Raw genomic sequence first — 16,725 nt, 5'->3', positions numbered from 1 at the left:
CATGTCAGGGGGGATGCATGAATACGCACTTTGCCAACACCGTAAAAAGTCCCTTTAAAATGCAGGAGCAGTTTTTAAAAATAATTTAATAGATTCAGAGCCTGGATTTATCAGCAACAAAAGTTATTTCCAAATTAAGTCATTTTCCATGTGGAATGTGCAGTCAGGAGTACAGGGTGTAATCTCAGATGCGCAGCTCCTATCAAATCTTGTAAAATTAGCTATTGCACTTGTGCATGTGTAGAAGAGATCAGAATCTATCTGTCGGCATGTGTCTTTTTGAAGAATATAGTTTTGTCTTTTTGAGGGGTAAGGGAGATTGTCGTCTCTTTTTTCATTCAAATAATCTTCAGTAGCAATTAAATAGCTTATGCTACCTAAGAGATCAGTTATTACAAGATAAGCAGCATGACAGTTTGGAAAACCGAATAAGTCTTTGATTATTTACTAAGTTTTGATATCTGCTATTTGCCTCGAAATGCTAAAAAGTGAAGTATAAGATACAAACATGAAAGACTCATTTGATCATCATAAGGAAAGGAATCAGTAGTTTTGCTTTTCTTTTCCTCAACAACTTATTTTTTATTAAAATAGCAAAGCCAAGTGTTGTGTTTAATAAGATATATTTTTTTCATTTGAATATCAAATGGAAAAATACAATTAAAATATTTCTGCTTTTACATTAATTGTAGGCTATATTTCAGCAACGCATATATCTAAGAAGCTCAGCATACACATTTGGTATATATTAGATGCTTCTAACAGATGCCCAGACCTCTTCCCCTGATTTTTAATGTTCTTTTTTATGGCAGTGATCCAGGGACATTTTAATTTGCAAGCCTGTGAATTGGGAAATAATACTTGTAGTGGGGCATTATGTCTAGCCCATTCGCTCTAAGTTTATTGTCCTGTGTCACCTAGCTCTGATTTTAGCTGATTTGCTGGACTGAGTTGCACTGTGCAATTCCAGTACAAAATACACTGAGCAAAAGCACTCTGCCTTGCAAATAATAGTAACTGTGCAATATTATAAAGGCCTTTCCTCTTATCTGTGGGACAGCTGGGGGACAAATCTTGCAAAGAAGTGCATTTTCAGGCAAATGTGATGGCTGATTTTTGACAGCTCGTTTTACTGCCTGGTGCTAACAGGGAGACCACTGGGGTAATCAGGATGTGGTGGTGATGGATAAGGCAAGTACCAGGAGGTAGAAATGGACATTTCCCATAAGCTGTTACACACAGGTGCTTTTGGGTCTTCTGTGAGATATCTACAATAACACAGGAAAGCCAGGAAAAGCTTAGGGAAAAAGAGGGGTCTGGGAAAACCCAGGATATGGCTTTTTCTTACAGCTGAATGAATTCACCATCTGCCCCAGGAGAAGTCCCTAACAGGAGATGCCTCTCCCTGTGCTGAGTTACCTCAGCAACAAGGAAGGATCAAGCAACAGGAGCCTGAGCCGCTGGAAAGTGTATCATAGCCTCAAACTGCATCAGTGCCAGTGGGAAAGGTGCACCTTGCTCCCTCCCCTGCTCTTGGAAGGCGGGCACATCCCTGTGGTTGGTCTTGGCAGCTGGTGGTGACCACAGCTGCAGGAGTGGTGGTCCCCACAGCCCTTCTTGCTCCATCTCTGACCATCATGGTGGTTGGGACAGGGGCAATGTGGCTCTCCAGGGCTCTCTGCCCTTTTTCCCCAGAGCAGTCCTGGAAGCTCCGTATCCCTCTCTGTGTACCCATGTGCAGGGAAACATCATCAGCTGAAAGAGGCATGTATGAGGGTGCAACGTGGAGTGCTGCGTTACCTGGTGCTAATCAATAAAGTGAAAATGTAGCTTTTTGACAGCACTTGTAATTTTGACTATTGCAATGGTGTGCCATTTCTTTGAATGCAGTATGCTTCTGTGCCCCATTAAAGCATGGCTGGCATCGCTTTGAACTATTCACAAATGCTGAGATGTTGAAAAATGTAACATTTACAAAAGATACATCTGGTGTATATTTACAAGGCTCAGGAATCATTTAAATAGTGCCTGTGCCATCACCACATTAGGAGAAAAGTTAGTCCCAGCCGCATATGTGAAATCAGTAGTTGAAGGTGTGCTGGTTGAAAGTCCACTGCTATGATAGAGGATTTTGGGGTATTAAATGTGAACATATCAACCTGGGTGTAACACCTGAATGAGATAAGGGTAGGTGCACATGATGTATGCGATAACTGCGTATAGACACCTGTTTCAAATGGCGTGGTCACAAGAGGGTTATGGATTTTGAGGAATAAATGCTTAATTTTTTTTTTATTAAAGAAGAATCTTTGGCTTCTCCCTGTGAGATGTCATCATACCTTTTTCCTGTTCTTCAATGAAAATTGTGAGACCTACATAGCTAAGAATCAAGAAAAAAGCTATTGAGCAGCTTCCTTTATATCACATAACATGTCAAGGACAAAAAGGTGTTTGTCTTCTCCTGCCAGTGCAATACCACTTAAGTTACATTTGAAAACTATTTTTTAATTAATGCAATGGGTCATGTTTTCACCACACTAAGGCAGGAAATTCAAGGTAAACCAGATACTCCTTTTCTCAGTCAAACACACATGAATTAAGCATCTAGCATTAGACTTAATTTCAATTTCTAGGTCTGTAATTGAATCTAGCTCAATGTGAACTTTTTTTCTGCACCATCACATTGATATCTGGATGTTAGTGACATTATTTAAAGCAACAAATCAACCTATAGGACTGTGTTCAACTATATGTCATATGACAGTAAATGGAATAAAAAAATGTTTCTTTTCTCTAGGGGCAGATTTGTTAAAGAGTTTTCATCTTTTGTCAAGATATTTAATCTTGGAATGTTTTTAAAAAAATGCAGTTTGTACAAGCGCAGATTTCTGCATGCACAGTTTGCCTGATTGCTAATTTGGCTGAACACACTTAGGCTTAACACAGGCAAATGAGAGAGGAAAGATAATTTTTGCATATATCCTTCTGAGTCAAGTGTGAGTCCCTGGACTCTATAAGGGAAGCAGGCATCCACTTTTAGGACTGAAGGCTGTCACTCTGGATCACCTTGTACATCAGTCTCAGTTCATGCATGTCAATGAGAACAAATCCTAACAATGAGCTGTTGAGTGATGCCAGTAGAAATGCATGTTTCTGAAAGCTTCAGGGTTTTGGAGAAAACAGCTGAAGGCAACTCTGCGGCTTTCACCAGTGCTGCCTAACGGAAGGAGGGTGAGATTTTGGCACAAGCCTCCCACGTAATGGACAATTTCGAACACACCTTTGTTTTTCAGCAGTCTGAGTAAAGCTGGTACAGGACTATAGAATTAAACCAAAATGCCCAACCACGTTATTTCCTCAGAGGGGTTCACTACAGAACAACCTAACCTAAATTATTGGCGCTACTAATAATTATTATTATTCATTGCTTTTGGTAAGCCTGTCGCTCCATCACAGTAGCAATCATGTGCTGGGATGTGTACTGCTTAGGACATCAGACTCCTTTGGAAGTGGATGATTGTTTAATTGATAGATTGTAAAGATGGGCTGACCTATTGCCTTTTCATGTTTTGCTTTGTTTCAGTTGCCTGGACTCTCGCAGCTCCTTAGTATCTTTCCTGATCCATCATGTCAGGCTGGCAGCTGTGCCTCTGCACACTGCCTGCCTGCCCACCACGAGCCAGATTTCACTCTCAGACGCTTGGTGTACCCTCCTCCCTCACTGTCCTCTCACTGGAGAGCTGATTTTGCCTGCACCTCTATTAAGTGGCTTGATTTTAATGGGAACAACTGCTTTCTCCCGTGGATCCTTCTCAATCCAGGGCACTAGGCAGGCAAAGACACAGGAGGGCACATTCCCAGATGTCCCTAGGAGTGTGCTATGTATCCAAGATCAGGCTCTTGCCTGACATCTGTGGACTGAGCCCCCCACGCACCCAACTGAATGGTTCTACTCAGTATCGTGGCCATTTTAATTTGGAGATATTTCCTACACTCTGTGTAACTTCTGCCCTCACTGTGGGCTCCCTGCTTTTCTCAAGCTTAATTTCTCTGTGCCATGCAGGCCCCCAAAGGATGGCATCTTAAAAGAATGAATTCTGGTTTACATTGGTCCACCTCAAAAATTTTCCTCAGAGGTTTCCACCTTGAAAATTTTCCTCAGAGGTTTCCACCTCCTCCCCAACACTAGGAAAAAATGATTGGAAAGTGGTTGAAATGTTATAAGCAGATTTTCAAGAAGGAACAGATTTTTTTTTGCTGCCAAGCTATATAATAGGTGTTTTTGAGAGGTCGTTAACTTCAACAGTATAGTCAGAAACAGTGTTACACCCCACACTGCATCCATCATTAAGCAATTAAGTTACTCATAAGCTTTTACATTTATTTACCTTGATGGAAAGATATGTTTACTGAACCTGAGTACAAATCAACATGAGAAGGTGGAAGTTCAGAGTAAATTTGACTAATGATGTTGTGTTTTCATCCTTAAAAGAAAGAAAAAAGCCTCCCTGCTTTTGATGCTATTTTATCTTCATTGGAAGGGATCCGAAATGATCCTAACTGTCATGTGAGCACTCAGATCCTCTTTGATTGCAGCTGAATATCTCTTTCCGTTGGCTCATACCTTCCCTTATACGAATACAGTGTACAGCACTTCAGGTTGTTTGTTGAACAGTGCTTTAACTCTTCCTCTGTGAATTCCCTTACAATTATATCTTTAAGCAAAATGTGGGCTGTGGCCACCTGTGCCCGAGGAGATGTTAATGTGGCCGCATCGCTTATGCGAAGGAAGAATTTCCTCTTGGTTTCACAATAACTTCTAAAATATGAACAAGTCATATTTTTTCCAGTGAAACTTAATTATCTCTGCTTTTTTTTTAGGCCTGCTCTCTTCTCCACTCTTGGTACATGGATTTTTCTCTCTCCGAGTAATTCCTCAGCATCGCCTTGAAAGGCATCTGCCACACGTGAGCATCCTCCACAGTCTCTAAGATACTTTTGTTGTTTTTCTTCTTTGAACATTTGTTTTTTTGAGATGACATTGACAGACATGAGGTCTAAGTCTGGAGATGTTCTGTGGGTAGAACTCACATTTATTTCAGTATGTCGAGCAGTTTTAGGATCTGATCCATATTGAAGACTAGCATGGCGTAATGAGGCCTGGGCATATAAAACAATATGTATTCTAACACAGCTCACTCAAAACAAATATGTTCCCTTCTCCTGGACTGGTATAAACAAACAATCTCCATTGTGTTCCACACGGTTCTGTTGCACTGCCTTGCACATAGCAAGAGCTTGGCTTCCCTGTTCACAAAAATGGCATCTCCATCCTGTGACATGGAGCTTTCTGCTGTATGCTCAGACAGACCGGTACCTTAGGACACTGTTCCTAAAAACTGACGTTAGGTCTGGTGTTAGGTCCTAAATGCTTTATGGGCAAAGTTTTCTTGTACGGATATAATTAAAAGAGGGTCTTGTTTCTGAGTCCTGTGCACTTCAGTCCGACAAAACAGACTCTGGATTGCACAGTTTGAAAGCAGAGAATCAGTGTAACAGTTGCTGCAAGATCCGCTCATGCTGACCCATAAAATCTTCTCCAATATCTAAATTTCCTTGCGATAAAAATCGGCAGCTGCGTGAAAAATTTGTGATGACTCGAGGTGGAAACATTAGCAGGGGAGAGTTCAAAACTCATGTGTGAGATCCACTGTCTGTGTGAAGTGCAGCAAGTTTGAACCCAGGTGTTCCTTGTGCGATTGAACTCAGACTTTTATGCGATTCTGCAAAGCCATTACCCTCTCCTGTAACTTATGCTAGAAGCAGAGTGAGCTGTTCTGGCACTGAAATGATTTCATTGTTAGGCTAAGTGTTACACAGATGGCATTCTTAAATGTAAAATTCTTTTTATGATTCTTTCAATTTCATATTTATTTCATTAGATCATTATTTATGTTAAAGAGTCACTATTAATCTGAAACGTGCTCAGCTTGAAAGAAAATGTTGAGAGGAGTTTCAGGTATCTGATCCTTAATCCTTTAGTTTTTGTGTTTTGCATTTTCCTATTTAAAATGGTTTTTTGTGTCTCTAGGTGCTATGTGACAGATCCGCACAAACAACAGAGGGGAAAGAGCCTCACTTAACTGATTAGAGTGAAGCAGTGAAAGGGAATATGCACAAAGCGCTGCCAAGTTCACAGAGCAAAGGAAAAGATAAAAAAAGAATCATTTCACTGGCTTTTTTTTTATAGAGAGTAATGTGAGGTATTTCTTATACTAGCAGCAGGGAAACAATTTTCAGACAAAAATGTGATTTCTTAATCAAGGGTCTCTAATTCAAAATACATTTATTTAATAAACAGTAATTATGATAGCAGCAACTGCTCATTCATATCAATAATTCATTCAGAAGTAAACCATATCAACATATTAGCATTTATTTTTCCATTTAATAGGCTGTGATTTAAAATAAATGTAAATCATCATAATCATTCAGCTCCATATGCTGGGAAAGAAAAAGTCACCTTAAACCAGATGCATATTGTGAAAAAAAAAAGAAAAAAAAGAAAAAGAGGAAGACAAGTTGTTCTAAAGAAACAGCATATGGGAGCAGATCTTAAGCTAGGGTAAAGATACGGTGCTTTGTAGATGTCAATGTAGTTTTAGATTAGATATTAAGAAGAAATTCTTCACTATGAGGATAATAAGGTACTGGAACAGGTTATCCAGAGAAGCTGTGGATACTCCATCCCTGGAATTGTTCAAGGCCAGGTTGGATGGGACTTTGAGCTGCCTGGTGTAGTGGAAGGTGTCTCTGCCCACGACAGTGGGGTTGGAACTAGACAGTCTTTAAGGTCCCTCTCAACCCAAACAAATCTGTGATTCTATGATTCGATGATAGCGAGGCTGAGTTATGACAAATGAGATTCTAGTCAGTAATTTTCAAGAACTGGGAGACACATACTGATTTCTTTCTTTTAGAAAATAGATAAATACAATTTCTCTCAGTTTTAATTAGGAAAAGGCAATATGTGTGATCAAGAAAATTCTAGTTTGAAACTGCTTATGTATGGAAAAAATAGGCTCTTTGCAAGTCCTAAGCTGATTCTGCACTTGTACCTGCTTGTGTGCTTGGAGCTGTATTTATTTTTTCTGTCTCTATTTAGCCAAACCCTCTCCTAACTTGTTCCCCTGACTTAGCCACGCCATTTTGTCAGCTGACAGGTCTTTTTCAGCTCCCTAACCCCTCAGCACTCCTGAGGCACTCCTGTTGAACACTTTTGTTTCTGTAACCTGTCTGAGATCCGCAAAGTGGCATTTGGAGGCTGTGGAGCAGGGTTGTACTTCTTAGGAAAATTGTTTATTTTGCTTTGGACATAGGGGAAAAGCAATGAAGGGCTCAAGCCCTGGACAGCGTGTGCTACTGCTGCTACAGCGTCTCAAGCAGTTGGTGTAGGTCTCGTCTTGCTGCTTTTTTTGTTGCTTTAGCTTTCAGTAGGTGAGGCTGTGGTGGGGATTAGGGTGTCACTGCTCTGCTCGTTCTGTTCCCACATCCAAGCCAGCACCGATGGCCTTGTCACAGCCATATGGCCCTCTTGTCCTCTGATGAGCTCAGCAAAGCCCTTTCTCTCCCATAGACAGAGCGTCCCATATTCTGGCGGGGAAAACAAGCCTGTGCACCACTCCTTCCCCTGAATCACTGCAGTGATACTCTCAGAGGACTGAGGGAGGTAGTGGCTGCAGCCACAATGCTGTGAGCATGGTGCAGGTTAACTCTGTAAAAAGGTGTTTTCATATCCTTGCAGGTGAGTTTTGTCACTTGTATAGTTATCATGTTACTCTTCCAAGGCTGTTGGTGCTTTCCCAACAATGACTGCCCTGCACATGTAGCCTGCTCTGCACGGGGATCTGTAGTCTCAGGCAGTCAAGTTAAAGCGGTACCCAACTCTTTTTTTTTTCCCAGTCTCTGCCATGCTTTACACTGTTAGCATTCCTCCAAAAATTTTTAAGGAGAAAAGTGAGTCATGTTTGATTTTCCCTATTTTAATAGAGAAGAGCCATGCTTTTTCCACAAGTTATTGCATTATTCTTCTCTTCAGTGTGGCTCTGATTTAGTGCTGGATGAAGCTCAAAAGGAGGATTAGTGTAGATAGACTCCCATATGCTTGGATGCATTTCTGAACTGTGTACTATCCTCTCTGCTTTTGATAGAAAAAAACTGGGCTATAAACCTGATGAGAACAGGCTTCTATGCAAGATGTTTAGTATTTCCTGCTTCCATTTGGGCCAGGAATAGGGCACATCCAGCCCCTTTTGGCCCTGCTGCTCTTGGTCATGGGTTTGCCTGAAATTTAGTAAATCACAGTGGTGGAAAATGAATGGGGGAGTGAAAGGAAGTTGATTTTTCTCCACTTTAATATAGGCTAGATTAGGGTTTAGTTCTGGTGTCATGGTTTGAGCAGGCCCAAAATTCAATTCTGATTCTTAGCCCCCCACCCACATCTCAACCCCATGTGAGATGGGTTTTCTAGACAAAAACACGAGACTCAATATGGGGGAAGGAATATATTACAAAGACTATACAGCAAATAAATACTATAATACATTGTATACAATCTTAACTCTGTATCTATCTCTACTATGACAATAATATTTACAATGGGCCCAATCTCTTCTCCCTCCAAATAAAAGTCCAGGAGAGAAGAAGAAGAAAAGACCCCTTCCAGTCTGTCAGCAGCAGGCTCTCTCTAGGCAGCAGGCTCTCTGTGTCTTCTCTTCCAGGCAGCAGTAGTAGTTGCTGGCTCTCTGCCAGCACACACAAGGGGGTCTCCAAGCCCCTCGGCCCTCCGTCCTCAAAACGGGGGTCTTTCCGTGGACTACATAACCCCAGATAAGGTCGTTCCACCACGGTCATATCACGAAACACGGGGGTCTTCGTGACGGTCTGGTATCCTCAGGGGAAATCAAGCCCCTGTGCAGAGCTCCCATGCTCTGCCTCAAAGATGGCTGCCAGCTTCTCTGAAGCTGCAGCAAGGGGGGGAAAACCCAAGGTCACCCCCTCCACACACATTCCTTTGGCCATCCTGGCTGAGCTCTCAGGAGGCCGGAGCTTCTTAGCTCCTCTCTGTAGTGCATACTGCACTTTAGGACTCCACTCAGTCCACCACCCCCTCCTCTTTCTCGGAGGGGTCTCTAGTGAGTTTGGAGGTTTTGGTTTGTCTAGTTCTTACCCTCCGAAACTCTCTTCCTGCTGCTGGCTCGGGTCTCTTGTCCTGTTGTTGTTTTTCTTTCTCCTCAGACATCTCTGTGTCTTCCATGCAGCATACTGGCTTATGTTCCTCCTTCTGGTCCTTATCAGTTGGCTCTTTGCCACTGCTCTTCGGACACTGCTGTTCTGCTGCTGCTCCGTCGCTGCTCCCAGCGTCTCCCACTTCTACTTACAGGGGAGAAACTGCCCCAGCTCCTAGCCGCAGGCACTCAGCCCAGCTTTAACACCATTCCGAGTCCCTGCAGCCCCCCAACCGGGGGCTGGGGGGGGCAAAGCCCCCAGGGGCCCTAAGCCCCTGCTTCGTGGCTTCTACAACATGGCCACCCTTTTTCTAACAACAAGTACTACTGTTTCTCTTCCGGTCTCCAGAGATATGTTTATATTTTGCAGGAGCATTGATTGGGTCAAGCCCCAAGGGTCACCACCCCCTGGGGGTTACCACTTTCAGCTTCAGGGGGAAACCTGGTTCAAACCACTACATCTGGCTTTGGCAGGAACTTTGCTGGGGAATGGACACAGGTAGAATGTTTTTATTTTAATAGAATTGGTTCATCTGTCTTTTAGATAGTTTCACTGGAGTGCAAGTCCATTTTTAAGGTCCCGAGTAAAAGAACTTGTGCTGCTTTTAAAGAGCTGTACCTTCTGGGAAAATTAGAGCTGGCTGTAAAACCCTGACTGTATTGTATTCAAGGCAATTGGGAGCATAGGAAGCGAGAAAGAAGAAGAGAAAGACGAAAGAGGAAGAGAGGGAGGCTTCCCAAAAATAAGCTACTGCAGTGAGTCATGCTACTCCTCCATGCTTGGGGGGCTTCACTATGCTTAATACCTGATCATTTTTCATCTGGTAATCAAATCGTTAAATAGTGTAACATCAAGCAGCACTGAACTTGATCCTAAAACTGTTGTTGTACTACTGTTTGGGGGTTTTCTTCCTTAATATTTTTTTTAAAAGAATTTCCCAATAGTACTCTTATCAACTGATCATTTTTCTGATCCATTACAAGGGTTTCCGAGTTTATGAATGAAAGACTATGATTTCTCAACCAAATCCTCCACTCCTCGGTCTATTAGTAACATAACGTTAACTTACAAAATTTGACTGAAACCTCAGGGTCTGCCAGCTGGATGTTTGAGGAGTCCAAGCTGTCTAGGTAAAGAAACACCTTTTTCACATGACCCAGCCCAGCTCCCCTGTTGCCCCACGAGTTTCTATCAGTACAAAAGCTGACATTGTCTGCAAGGAGCAACTCAGATTACGGTCTCTTCCAGCTGCATTGTCCCTGACCCCAATCCTGCCCTGGGCTGCCCATGGTCTGCTCTCCCCACATGCACAGAGACTTCAGCTGCAGCTCACTGCCTGCCAGCACTGACTCTGATCTTGAGGGTGGCCTTGAATGCATTTTAAAAGGCAGCACAGACGCTTTGTGAGGATAACATGGAATGATTATTTTAGGGCAGATTTTCCCCTAAAAAAATAATAGTTCTACATGCACACAGTTTGATCTTCACACAAAGGATTTATATAAGAATTCACTTCTCTCTGTCAGTGACAAAAAAAAAAAAAGCATGCTGGTGGGATTTAGGGAAGTGTGCAGGGTAAAGGATAGCAGCAGACAAAAGGAAATTTTTCTTCTAAGATCATCTGCGCAGCTGGAACTCTGGCACCGTTTTTGTTTGAAAGCCTATAGGTATTCCCTGACTGGAGCAAGGGACAATGCCTCTTTGGCACTCTCCTGACATGCAAATGTGGCCAGAGGTTCTTAGAGCAGTCCTCAGCCCAGTCCCTTGTTGTGTACACACAGATGCATGCACATTACTTTGCTATCAAATGGCTGTTTTGGAGAATCAGCCACCCAGGAGGTAAACTGTACATAAATGATCTAAGGGTAAAGGTGGCGGAAGAAACTCTGTTTCCTTTACATGCTGAAGTAGATACAAAACAGGCACAAAGTTCACTTGGACTCTCAGGAATAGAATAGCTGCAGTGGCTCTGCACCAGCAGAAAACCAACATCCCTGACTCCTAGATGCCCTCTAAAAATGCGCCTATATCTCAGGCCGGAGAGACTTAACAGTAGGTCCGCTAGAGAAGAAGCCCTAACAGCCTAGCAAGAAGCCAGCAGGATACAAAAGATGTTCCCCTGTGGCACCTGCACCTCCAAAAGTCTTTTTAAGGTCAGGTCACCACCTACGAGTAGAGCGCTGCCTAGCTCTGTCTTTGTGGCATGAAGGAAACATACATGTGAGTCTGGAACTGCTCAGATTTTTGTCTGTCTCAGGCTGGCCCCATTCAGCCATCTCCGCCCTTCCCGGGGAAGTGAGTCCCAGATCCAAAGACAGATCCTAACGATATAGCCTGTGTGCTTGCTTCTAATATAGCATGATGCTTAAAAACTGAATATAAGCAGGTATGAGGCTTTAGATCTTCCTCAAATCTCAGAGTAACTTTGAGGTTGTCAGACAGTACCGAAGTGAGAGATCTGGAGTAGGAAAATTAGTGAACACAAAAGTCATGATATTTACTCAGTTTATGCATTTTCTCCCCTTTTTTTTCATAAAACCTGCATAACTGGCATGTAATTGTTTTACTAAGTGAGTCTTGAAAGCAAAAGTCTTGATAGCTGTCACATATCTTCTTTGTAGTAAAGTGTGTTGTCCTCAGAAGATAATCAGTAGAACTTGCTCAAAAAAACTTAATCAGCAGAACTGAGCATATTGTCAGTGCTTAACAAACAATAAATTATAACAGCAGTTCCTTTTGACACAAGCTATCAAACTTTTTCTTTCTTTCCAGGATGCCTTACTCACCTCTGTTTAGGATTTAATACCTACTACAACTCTGCTTTTTATGGTTGAGAGGACTGGTGATACAACCTAACAGAGTGGAAATATTAATTGAAACGAAATTTTGACAAATGGCAGAAAAAAACCTCCAAGAAAATTCTTGGGCTGTTCCTTTTCACTTATTGATGTTGCTTATAAGTCTTAAAAACTGAATTAAAGAATAGATTTGATCTGTTCTGTTGTTATAATGTAAAACACTCTGCTTACAAGTTAGTAGAATCACTTTCAAATTTCCTGATAGTCTGGATTTTTTAAAGACAGACTCATTACCCTTTCTTTACAGAAAGGTAAATATATCCAAAAGCACATCTATTATTATTAATTATTTTTATTACAAGGAGCTTGGCTAACTCAGAGAGTTGTTAACATACCCGTGGTTATCACTTCTTTGTCACCATTGTAATTTGGCCTGGGCTGGCAATCATTTCATTTGCTGTTCATTTGGTAGTTTCTATGCAATTTTTTTTTGAGTTTTATTCACTTTCAACATGACATATATTCATGTTATAGAGAAAACCACCGGGTCAGCTCTAAACTGCCACTAATTGTCACAGGCTTAAATGGACCCATTTCAGTTTATCCCAGTTGAGGATCTGACCAATGATCACAATGGGCATTAATTAGCAGATGTGTTATCAGAATCCGTGGAAATGTCCTGGTTTGAGTGACAAGAGAAGTGCTCAGCTGCTGCAGCCGGTGGAGCCATGCCAGTTTGGCAGCTGACGGCACAGCACCCGATACCGGCAGGTGGAAAGTCCAGGTCACCCCTGATGGAGGCACAGTGGTGGCTTCTGTCACAAGTCTCCATGTAGAAGGAGCCCTGGAAGGAGCCCAGAGCACCAGGCAGCTGGTTGTATTAAAGCAGAAGCAACACAGGGCACCTGGGAGGGGGAAGGCAGGGAGAGAAGAGAGGGGGAACGCAGTGCTGAACTGACTCATCCTGAGGCTGGGTTTGCACAAGAGATTGCACTGCTAGTGACAGGGGAGAGCCACTAGCAAATGTGTTGGGGCTCTGGCTTTCCATGTGCACCATATGAACTGACACTACAATGCCAGTTGTGCATGGGTGGCAGAAGGGTGGGGCAGACACATCTAAAAAGAGGGGGTCCTAAGAAGCAGTTGGCTTTCACAGAAGCAGCTACTGACAGTAGCAATGCTATTATGGCTAGGGGTTCAGACTATGACTAGAAGAGTGTCTTGAGCAGGTCATGGGGTGAATGGAGAGCAGGAATGTGAAAAATTTGAGATGCTGCACCTTTATGGGGAAAAAAGAGAGTAATACCCTCCCGTTTTGCTTATCTGAGTGCAGCATGGGTTAAAACCAAGCCAATAACCTGTGCAGATACTAATTGCTCAGTAGCAGCCATTTTGTCTTCTTTCTCATGCCCACATACCATCACAGGATGGTGGATAGGAACAAGTTGCCAAGCTAATAGTGTGGGACCTTTGTAAAGATTTACAGCCTCTCAATATTTACAGGACAAACCTGGACCTCAGGTAGCTCAGGGAGTAATTTTTTCAGCTGCTGACACAGTTTCAAAATTTCCTTAAGTAAATTGACCCCATGCAGTTTGATTCACTGGGAAAAAAAATCTTTTCATTGTGTGATTTTTTTATCGCAACCCAGGAAAGGAAGACAGCAGGAAAGTGAGAGCTAAATAGTACTGGGAATGGAGAAGTCTTTAGACTGGTCCCAGACCTCTGACCCTATTGATGGGAAGATGCAGAGTATTTGAGGAAGGTGTAAATTTTGTCACCCTTCCTGTACACTTCTCCCACCACTTAAAGCAAGATATGAAAATTTTTCTGTGAAAAATCTGGGTCCTTCTCTGAATAGCTGTCTCTGGGCCCAAAGCCACAAAAGGGGATGACTGAGACTCATGTGGGATATAGATGTCCAAGTCCAGATTCCCAACCCACACACAAGTTCATCTGAATTTTTGATAAGAAGGATCTTAAGACATCTAAAATCCACTTTCTGCTCCTGTCTCTGGCCAGTCACCAGCTCAGCTGAGTTGAACTTCCCAGCAGCTAATCCTGATTCACCTCTTCAAACGATCCATGCTTTGCTCATGCGCCTATCGAGAATGTCCCGGCAAAGCACGCGTAACACAGGATCAGGACTGAGCAGTACATAAAGTACAGCAGCCATGTTCACTGTCATTCAAAGTAAATATCTTCAAGTCTGCCCAAGCCCTTATCTCTTATCTGCAATGAGAGCAGGAACCCTAGCTAGGAAGCTACAAGCTAAATATTCATGTGGGAGGAGATTTTCCATACTTCCTCCAGAAGTGGTGCTGAAATGCATAAGGTTCTCTGGGAGGAGTTTAAGGCAATAAGGTGGAGAACAAGATACAATCTCCAGCCCTATTCTGCTGAATTAGCTTGCTGTTTTGGATTGGTACATGATAGAGGATCTCTTTTGGTATACTCATTGCTGCGTAAGGTGTTTCTTAAACATTGTCTTCTCAGCCTAATGAAAATACAGTGATTTTTCAGAAAAATCAGTAGAACATATTCTCAAAGGATATGATGATTATTGGAGTTTTAATTAAAATAGCAGGTAAAATAAGTATTATGGTGTGCTATTATTTCTAAAATAACAACAGAATAAAGATGCCCATTTCTTTCTTGAGTGCAATTTTCTAAATGAAAAAGTAAACATTAATATCTGCAGAGATCTTACTGATCTTGTATGATAATTTAGAAAAATATCCCTATTAGGGATAGTTATATATGCTTTTTGTTGGAAATGCAATCACAGGATATGCGCATAGCTGCAATCTGTAGACAGATTAAGTAAATTAAATCACTCAATGTCTTTTTTCAATAGCTCTAAATTTAAAAGTAATTTGCAAAGAAAATACTCAGTTTCAATTGGTTTGTAATATCTGTTAATGATCTTTGGAAAAATTTCTGATAACATGCAGGAATTCCCTCAGGGACAGGGTTGTGAATAAGTAGATTTTTTTAAGTTTGAGATGTCATTAGCTGGTGATTTCTTTGAAGTAAAAAGCTGTTACAGAATAAATTGCAGAGGTATACAAGTGAACAGGACAATCATTTTTATGAATAATATACATTATTTTCACTGTGCTTTCTGCCCTCCAAAGAAATAATTTACAATTTAACTTGTCCTTACAAACATCCTGGAATCACAACTGCATGTGCATTTTGTGCTTACTTTATGTATATGCTCTGACTCTATATAAAAGTATAGCTTGCTGGTGTCAAACCACTGGTGTAAGGAGCTGATTTCCTTTTATTTTTTTTCCTTTTCTTTTCCCCCCAGTAGATAACTTTTTCAATCCACAAGACTGAAACAACTTCCCTTAATTGAAATGACTCCAGAACAGCTATTCCCTAGAAGACATCCTCCTTGATTTCTTGCGGGGCCTGTAAGATGACTGAAGTTGTAGGTAAGTGCAATCATGGAAAAAAGGGTCTCTATTCTCTTGGTACCTTGTTAGCATTAACATATTCTTAACAGTTCAGAGACAAATCAGATATCTATCATGCATCACTGTAATAAGGTAACATTTCTCAGGGCAAATGAGATCTCCTGGCTTCTGTCCCCACCTTAGGATGTCTGAAGTAGAAGAGAGTGCCAGAGACACCACAGAACATGGGGAATGTTGTCCTGCTTCTGAGGTTCAGATATACAACTCAACCATGGGCAGCTGTGGATGGACTTTCTGCCTCCATAGGTTTCTGTGGGTAAGCCTGGGGTTTAGATGGGGACTGGGGACTCTCTGAAGGGGTGCTGATCTGGGTAAAGGGGCACTAGGACTCCCATGTGTGCTGTCACACAAATCAAAAGATACAGCTAATTGCAGCCATTGAGCTTTGATTTCCTCACCTTTCTCCAAACCTTTTCTGCCCAAGACCTTACTGAACTTGGTCTGCTTTTTCCTGATCTACAGGCAGGGCTGAAGACACACCATGGTAGCATGAGTATGACTGTTGCCTCCAGGGTTCCCACAAAGGGCTGGAGGAGAAAGGATTTTTCCAGGTCTAGAAAGAGATGTGATAGCCACCAGTTTGAAAAACCTCCTAGACTTTCCTGATCCTCTGAAGGCCCAGTGTAGGAATTGGCACCTGCCCTGATAATCCATCAATAGATCAGAGAGCCCCTTGCTTCTCATACATAGATATTTAATGATGCTCTGCAGTTAAGCTGAGAGTAGTGGGCCTTCCTGGCTGCTCCTTAGCAGCCCCTGGCATTGGTCAATCCTAAGATGCCTGGACTTTGACAGAGACCAATATCAGACCACATGTAAGGAGATTCTCCCTCCTCACTGTGCATTTAACAGTGCCACAGTTTACCATGGATTAAGGTCCTGTCTTGACACTGTTGACTGGCACATGCCATGAACCCCTGAGATCATTAGACATTATTACATAATTGCATCTAGTAAAACTCACAGATCTTTTAAGGCTAGGAGCAACCATTATTGTCATCTAATCTTATCTTCTGCTTAATGCATGCTACTGAATTTAACCCAATCTGAACTTCGTGTGAAGATTTGCTTTTATGCCTAAAAGTGCCTCCTCGCTTACAAATACTATGTTGTTTCTCTCAGTACTAACTCTGCAGCAGCAAGTTCCATTAATT

At 42.0% G+C, this 16,725-nt stretch overlaps 1 long non-coding RNA gene across 12 annotated transcripts in view; it reads left to right on the top strand.

The window, feature by feature from the left end:
• LOC113963633 overlaps positions 1 to 16,725 on the top strand; it is a 41,145-nt gene that overhangs the window by 20,087 nt on the left and 4,333 nt on the right. For 8 of the 12 annotated variants that reach the window (XR_003532892.1, XR_003532886.1, XR_003532888.1 and 5 more), the window contains 3 exons: positions 4,882 to 4,967; positions 15,403 to 15,529; positions 15,695 to 15,827. This is a non-coding gene — a long non-coding RNA (uncharacterized LOC113963633). The remainder of the gene's footprint in view (positions 1 to 4,881; positions 4,968 to 15,402; positions 15,530 to 15,694; positions 15,828 to 16,725) is intronic. The other 4 variants (XR_003532890.1, XR_003532891.1, XR_003532884.1 and 1 more) reach the window with 3 other exon arrangements.

Source organism: Neopelma chrysocephalum, unplaced genomic scaffold, assembly GCF_003984885.1.
Source record: "Neopelma chrysocephalum unplaced genomic scaffold, ASM398488v2 Primary Assembly neopelma1_25, whole genome shotgun sequence".
Lineage (NCBI taxonomy): Eukaryota > Metazoa > Chordata > Aves > Passeriformes > Pipridae > Neopelma > Neopelma chrysocephalum.
This window is presented reverse-complemented; position numbering and strand designations above follow the sequence as displayed.